The sequence below is a fragment of the Oryzias latipes genome, chromosome 18 (assembly GCF_053564925.1).
Source record: "Oryzias latipes strain Hd-rR chromosome 18, Olatipes_Hd-rR_3.1".
Classification (NCBI taxonomy): domain Eukaryota; kingdom Metazoa; phylum Chordata; class Actinopteri; order Beloniformes; family Adrianichthyidae; genus Oryzias; species Oryzias latipes.
This window is the reverse complement of record NC_136254.1, coordinates 4476028-4483025: the sequence shown is the minus strand read 5'-3', so window position 1 is coordinate 4483025 and position 6998 is coordinate 4476028. Positions and strand designations below refer to the sequence as shown.

Sequence of the window (6998 nt, the reverse complement as noted above, 5' to 3'; positions counted from 1 at the left end):
CGATGTCCGCTTAGCAGGAAAACGGCGACTGAATTTTCTTCATTTGGATGGTTCCTGGAGGTAAGGCGCTTTCTACGGGTGGCGACTCTGACCCACGACCTCAACGTGAATAGAGTTCAGAGAGGAGCGTCCTGCATATGACTGAGTGACTAAAGACTGGTTCATCACTGTTATAGAGTTGAAGATACTGTTACATTCAGTATTTTCATCATGATGTCTCTCTGTGTTCAGGTACTTGTTGGGACCAAAACCAAACAATTCTAACCAAAAACCTTTTCCATGTTTCATCAACATTCTGTGGGTCTAAACAGCTGATTTAGTCAGTAAGTCATTCCAAGTTCTAACAGCCATGTGAAGAAACTGGATCTGCTAGATAGGACTGTATTGATAAAATTATTAGGTTCGTACCCAGTCAGTTTCTTGCACACAGAAATGAATGAATAATGACTCAGAGGCAAAACTTAGCTTCAGTGAAGATTTACTCCGCACAAAAAGCACAAATTTGTACGAAGGGTTACAGACAGATGAACAGGGTTGCTGCATCAAAGTCCGAAAAAAGAAAACAGGAAAATGAGCTTGGCATACAGTAAACCCTTGTTTTTTGCGGCGGTTACATTCCAAAAAGAACCCGTGATAGGCAAAATCTGTGAAGTAGAAACCTTTGTTTTTGCTTACAATTAATATAAAATGAAATACTCTATTATACATTTGAAAGAAAGAACAAACCATTTTACAGGCTCAAGCATTTGTTTCACAAATCAAACTACTTTAGAAAAGTTTTTTTTCAACAAATATCTTCTGTACTGTACTGTCAAATAATAATTTTAATCATCGATGTGAACAGAAGGCTTCAAATCGCTGAGATTAGTCCCGCCCACCGCGACCCAAGTAATTGGATTAAACGGGAGAAAATTTTAAATGATTATGAAAAAAATACAAAGTACAGTCGGACAAATAGTGACTCAGGTGTATTTCACTGCTATTCAGACTGAGCCGCTGCATCCTGACTCCACTCTGCAGTGTTTTCTTCTTTTGAAGTCTGCGGTGCAGCTGTGTTTGTTCGGGAGAAGAACATTGTGATAGGCAGTTGTTGTCGGTCTTTTGTCTATGGGTTTTAATAAAACTCGAAATTGTAAGAGAATTTACAAGGTACATAACGTAAATTTAAAAAGCTGTATATTTTTTACGTACATATGTACATACGTAAAAAATATACGTACATATTAAACTGCAACATTATTGACGCTAAGGTAGAGAAGAAGCGGAGTGACTTTTTCGCCAATCAGAATGCAGAACACAATGCACGATGCAAATCTGTGAAGTAGCGAAACCGTGAAAAGTAAACCGCGTTATAGCGAGGGATCACTGTATAAGCCCTGCATTTGCATATTCAGGAGATCACCCGATGAACAGTGGTGTGAAAAATCCACCCCCAAGTTGTTGCAGGCTAGATGTTGGAAGGTCAGAGAGCCTAAAGTGTCAGATCTCTCTGAGGTTATCACAGACATTTGCCAGAGCGCATACACTGCACACACAAGATGAAAGGGGAGGATGCTGAAGGAATGTTACGAGACAATAGTCTTGTTTGTGCTTTGTAATATAGTTTTGAGATGATGATACATAGTAAATCAAGTTTAAACCATTAATGTGATAAAAAGTAAAAGTTGGTGTAATAAAATGTAAAAGGGAGTTTCTAACTTTTTTGTTTCTAATTATTCCTAACAAGCCATGAACATGACGCCGCTGAACGGCGAGCAGCTCCACCCGACTACAGCGCCTTCAGGTTGGTGGCAGACAGTCAGGTGTTGCAGCTGAACTTGTTTCTAAGTGTCATCAGTGTTGTCTTACAATCACAAACACAGAGTGTGTTTAAATCGTTTTCCTGTCTTCTTGATTTTTTTTGTCTTTTTAACAGTTAAAGAAGCAATGTACCATTACTGTAGCAGTAATGGAGGTTTTCTGCATCTTTGCTCTCAGCCTGAAACCAAAATGACAGAAGATTCAAGATTCAAGAAGTTTTATTGCCATATTCTGTGTAGTTAAACAGAGTAGGAATTTGCTTCGGTCCAAGTGTGCAACATAAAACACAAGAACAGTAAGTGATGAAAATTTTACACAATGGTCAGAACAATAAATAAATAGAGTAAGTAGAGAACGAGTGTGAATCTTGTGGGAATCCAAAATAACTGAAGAGAGTTGAGACTCACCTCTGTGCTTCTGAAGGGGGCAGCTGGTGATCTTTCCTCTGGTTATTAAAGACAGAAAGGTTGGATTTCAAGAACACATTTGTTGAACAGTGAAATAAGTTTGTGTACCTGTGGAGGTGCAGGCGCTGATCTTCTTAATCTTCCAAAGCAGAAAGGCGACGAGGACGCTCATGATGTTACGGGGGGAAATGGGAGGTACCCAGGCACAGAGAGGAGAGGAGTCAGGAGGATGCAGGGAATGGAAGGTTTAAATAACAAACTCGAAACTAAAAAAACCACTGCAACAGGCAGGCAAAACTCGGAAAACTCTAAACCGGGGAACAACACAATATGGACCAGCACAGGAGGAAGGGAAAGACAGGACTTAAATGCATACAAGGGAACAAGACACAGGTGGAATCACTCAGGACTGATGGGGCAAGGTAAAACTCAAAACAACAACGAAACAGGAAACCCTACAAAATAAAACAGGAAGTGAAACTCAAAACATCACAGAACAAAAAGGAACCAAACCACAAGGGCAAAGAAACAGAAACCGTAACATCACCTCCCCCTCAAGGAACCGCACCGAGGTTCCACCTACAGTCCAGGAGGACGGGGCCTGAAAGGCCAACATAAGGGCCTACATTGTCTGGAGGACGGCCGGGAGACCGCTCTGTCCGGCGAGGCGGGTCCGGAGGACGGCCGGGAGGCCGCGCCGTTCGGCATTGAGAGTCCGCCCAGCAAACGGCTGGCGGCTCAGGGTACGCAGCAGGCGGCTCGGGGTCCGCGGCAGGACGGGAGGGGTGGCGTCCGGCAACCTCCTCGGAGCCGGAACCGGTCGTGGTCGGTCCGACACCCTCCTCGGAGCAGGAAGAGGTCATGAAGCATCCGGGACCCTCCTGGGAGCAGGAGCGGGAGGGGTTGCGTCCGGCAACCTCCTCGGAGCCGGAACGGGTCGTGGTGCGTCCGGGACCCTCCTAGGAGCCGGAACGAGAGGAGTTGCATCCAGCAACCTCCTTGGAGCCGGAACGGGTCGTGGTGCATCCGGGACCCTCCTAGGAGCAGGAACGGGAGGAGTTGCGTCCAGCAATCTCCTCGGAGCCGGAACGGGACAGGGTGCGTCCGGCATCCTCCTCGGAACCGGAACGGGACAGGGTGCCTCCAGGTTCACCTCTGAAACCAGGGCAGGACGTCGAGAAGGGCGGCGGCGATGATGACGTCGGCGGCGTCCCCCCCTCACTGCCAGATGACTCCCGTCAAAGATGGAGGCAGGGAGCTGGGGGCAGTTCAAGGCCCACTGGGTCTCGACCCCCTCATCCTCCTCGTAAAAGTCCTCCTCGAGCCAAAAGTCCTCGTCCAGAGGGTCCAGGAAGGACTGATGCCGGAGAACGTCTCGCTCCAACCAGGAAACAGGGGAGGACGTAGAATGGGGGCGGCGGTGATGTGGTCGACCCCCCCTTACGGCCAGGCGACTGCCCTTGAAGTCCCTGTAGATCTAGGAAGAGCCAAGGGGCCACCAGAGACAGGTCCCCTCTGCTGGGTACTGGTAAGGCTGGTCCATAATGTTACGGGGGGAATGGGAGGTACCCAGGTGCATAGAGGAGAGGAGGCAGGAGGATACAGGGAATGGAAGTTTTAATAACCTAAACTCGGAACTACAAAACAAAACCACTGCAACAGGCAGGCAAAACTCGAAACTCGAAACCGGGGAAGAATACAATATGGACCAGCACAGGAGGAAGGGAAAGACAGGACTTAAATACATACAAGGGAACAAAACACAGGTGGAAACACTCAGGACTGATGGGGAAAGGTAATACTTGAGACAACAACAAAACAGGAAATGCTACAAAATAAAACAGGAAGTTAACTCAAAACATCACAGAACCAAAAACAACTTGAACACAAAAGCAGAAAAACCTAAAACCATGACACATGATGGCCAATAATCCAACAAAAGTGTTCAGAATCACAGAGTTCAGAGGTGCTGCAGAGTCTGGCACCAGAGCAAAATGGATTTAACTTGAGTCTTTCACCAACAAACTGGATTTTCTCAGGTAAAACTCACCTGTGAGGTCCAGCTTGGTCCCGTTTCTAAACAGTATGAGTCCACATGAGACAACAGCACAGTAGTAGATCCCAGCATGAGACTCAGTCAGCCTCTCCATGTGCAGCTCGTAGACACAGCTGTGTGTTTGTGTGTTGTTCTTTCTCCCACACTGATCATTCCTGCCTCCATGAGTGTAAATGAGTCCTGGATGAGAGTCTCCAGAGTCTTTGAACCAGTAAACTCGCTGTTCTCCATCACAGCTCCCAGTGTGTACTGTACAGTTCAGAGTCACAGTGTCCAGCATGGATGTTCTCAGAGGACCACTGATCCACTGAAGTCTTCGTGGTTCCACCTGGACCTTTCACCCTGACTGTAACACCCTCTGTAAATGTAACGATGGTTGCGTGTCGTGCTGCACAGTAGTAAGTAGCCGAGTCTGAAAGTTGCAGATCTGAAATCCTCAAGTGATGATTTTGGTTTTTTGTATCCAGAGTGAAGCGTTGACTGTTGTTGAATGGATCAAAAAAGGTCAACACTGAAGCGTACGTATAGAAACTAGAGATGGGTTCAGGTCTTTGTCCCAGTGTTTGCTTGTACCAGAAGATCCACGTTAAATCTAAACCTTCATAGGAACATTCTAAAGTAACAGCGTCACCAGTGGAGACAGATAGAAAAAACCCTTTCTGGATTACAGAGGACGATTTTAGATCAATCTTCTGAGCTAAGGTAATGCAAACAAAGAACAACCACAAAAAAAATCACATAAAGATGTTCAGACTTTCCTTTAACAATTTAAAATCATAACTCACCATTTGCTTTAAAGTACAAATATGTCAGAAAAACATCAAAATAATTAGAAATCATAATGTCTGGATCCTGTTGTCAAATAAAAATACACAGATGATTTTTCACATTTGTAGAGACAAGACTGCATTTGATTGGTCCTCTGAAATGACATCATCTTTAGGAAACACGATCACGTGATCAAACCCACAACCGATGTCAGGTTTGTGTCTGTAGAGGTGTAGTGGCAGTGTCCACCTGCACACTCACATTATTTCACACTGACGCACAATACACAATAATACACAATAAAAATACATCAAACGTCTTTTGTTTAAAGAGATTCTTTAGCACAAGAATGACTTATGAAGCGTGCACATGCTGTTTGTTCACCTTTTGGCATATCCCTTCAGGGGTCTCCACTGAGAATCTGCTTTCATTGTTTCGCACAGGTGGCTTTGGCAGAGATGCCCTCCCTGACTCAAACCTGTATTTTACCTGGGTTGTGGACCAGTACAGGGGTACAGAGACTTGGGCCCCCTTGTGGTTGCATTGTTAGGCTGTAGTGTAGCGAGTCTGGCCCAAGGACCCACAGTGGGAAACTCATCCCACCCCCTGGGAATCAAAGCCTATTTTCCAATGTGCCAGACCTGCACTTAACCAACTGAGCCATCCAACCACTTGCATTCCAGTCTAGTCTGTTGGTGTTTCAGTCTTCCTGTATGGATCAAGATCTCAAGGACAAGGAGCTGATTCAGTCATCAAGGAGGTCATCAATCGGTTGGGGTCCAGAGAGAAAGTCCCACTAATAGAAGCTTGGTGAGCGTCGAGATGTTGCACTGCTGTTGAGAGAGTTGAACCTGCATGAGCTGCCAGAAGAATTTTGTAATGAAGGAGGTAGGACACTAATAACGTTACCTACCATCTGGTGTTGCTCAAAAAACTGATACCCTAGACCATGTGTACTCAAGGTCTAGAGTAATATGACATCAGACATCAAGACCAAAGTCGAAACTTGTAATTCTTTATCATCCTGAAGGAAATCCAGTTTATTCCAGCATGACGTTGACACACATGTTTAAAATTGGTCAGCAAAATATAAAGTTAAATGAACTAACCCCGACAAGGACTGTAAAGTGCATGATTTCTATAACTTCTGCCTCGAATTTCTTTGCCCCGCCCACGTAATTCATAACAAATGAGTGTAGAGATTTTTAGTCACGTGGTTTTGTTTACAAGCTTTGGTTTGAATCAGGAAAGGTCACTTCATGGCCGTCTGAATACAGACCAAAAGCAAGGTTCTGGACTGGATCCGGTTTTCCCAGTCTGAATGAACCCTAAATCATACCCTCCTCAACATGCTGGAGCAGAAACAGAAATGGTACCAAAAAGATATTCACTGGTTTTACATCTTAACACTTGCAAAATGGTAAAGCCGATATGAAAAGCCACTTATCTTTGCATCAGAATCAGTTGATTCAGGTTGATTATGTAAACAGCCGAAGAGTTAGAGTAGGTCAAAGAGCGTGTGTTATTAAAGTGTTATAAGAGTTAACGTTTAGCTTAGTGATTTATTTTTTCTAATGTTTCAACACAGTAATTAATTAACATTTTAAAAATATTTGAAGTACTACGATACCAACAGTAAGAATACATCTACTCATAAGTCTATATAAATTGATGAACTTTGTGTGCACACAGAACTTAAATTTCTACCATGTTATTCAGTATATTGGTCCCCAAACCATCTTGGTTACTTACCTCCTTTTTTGAACAATTCCTATTTCACTTAAAAAAAATCTTAACAGCTTTTATTCATTATCTTCAAACTCCTAATACAATGAAACATTTTGCACATTTTGCTGTTGACCTCTATATGTTGGATTTCCATTTAGGTGTTACGTAAATACCAATGTGTGTGTCTGCCTTATCCATAATATATTGAACGAAACTTAAATTTCAGTACCTGTGTCCAT

General features: G+C 43.9%; 1 long non-coding RNA gene and 1 pseudogene across 1 annotated transcript; both read right to left on the bottom strand.

The window, feature by feature from the left end:
• Positions 1–556: 556 nt before the first annotated feature.
• Positions 557–3935, bottom strand: LOC144987199 (uncharacterized). The gene is made up of 3 exons (XR_013651076.1): positions 2316–3935; positions 2208–2245; positions 557–1978 (listed from the first exon to the last, which is right to left on the bottom strand). It is a non-coding gene; the product is annotated as an uncharacterized LOC144987199 (long non-coding RNA).
• A 50-nt stretch (positions 3936–3985) lies between these two features.
• On the bottom strand, positions 3986–6998 carry LOC144987313 (uncharacterized; annotated as a pseudogene).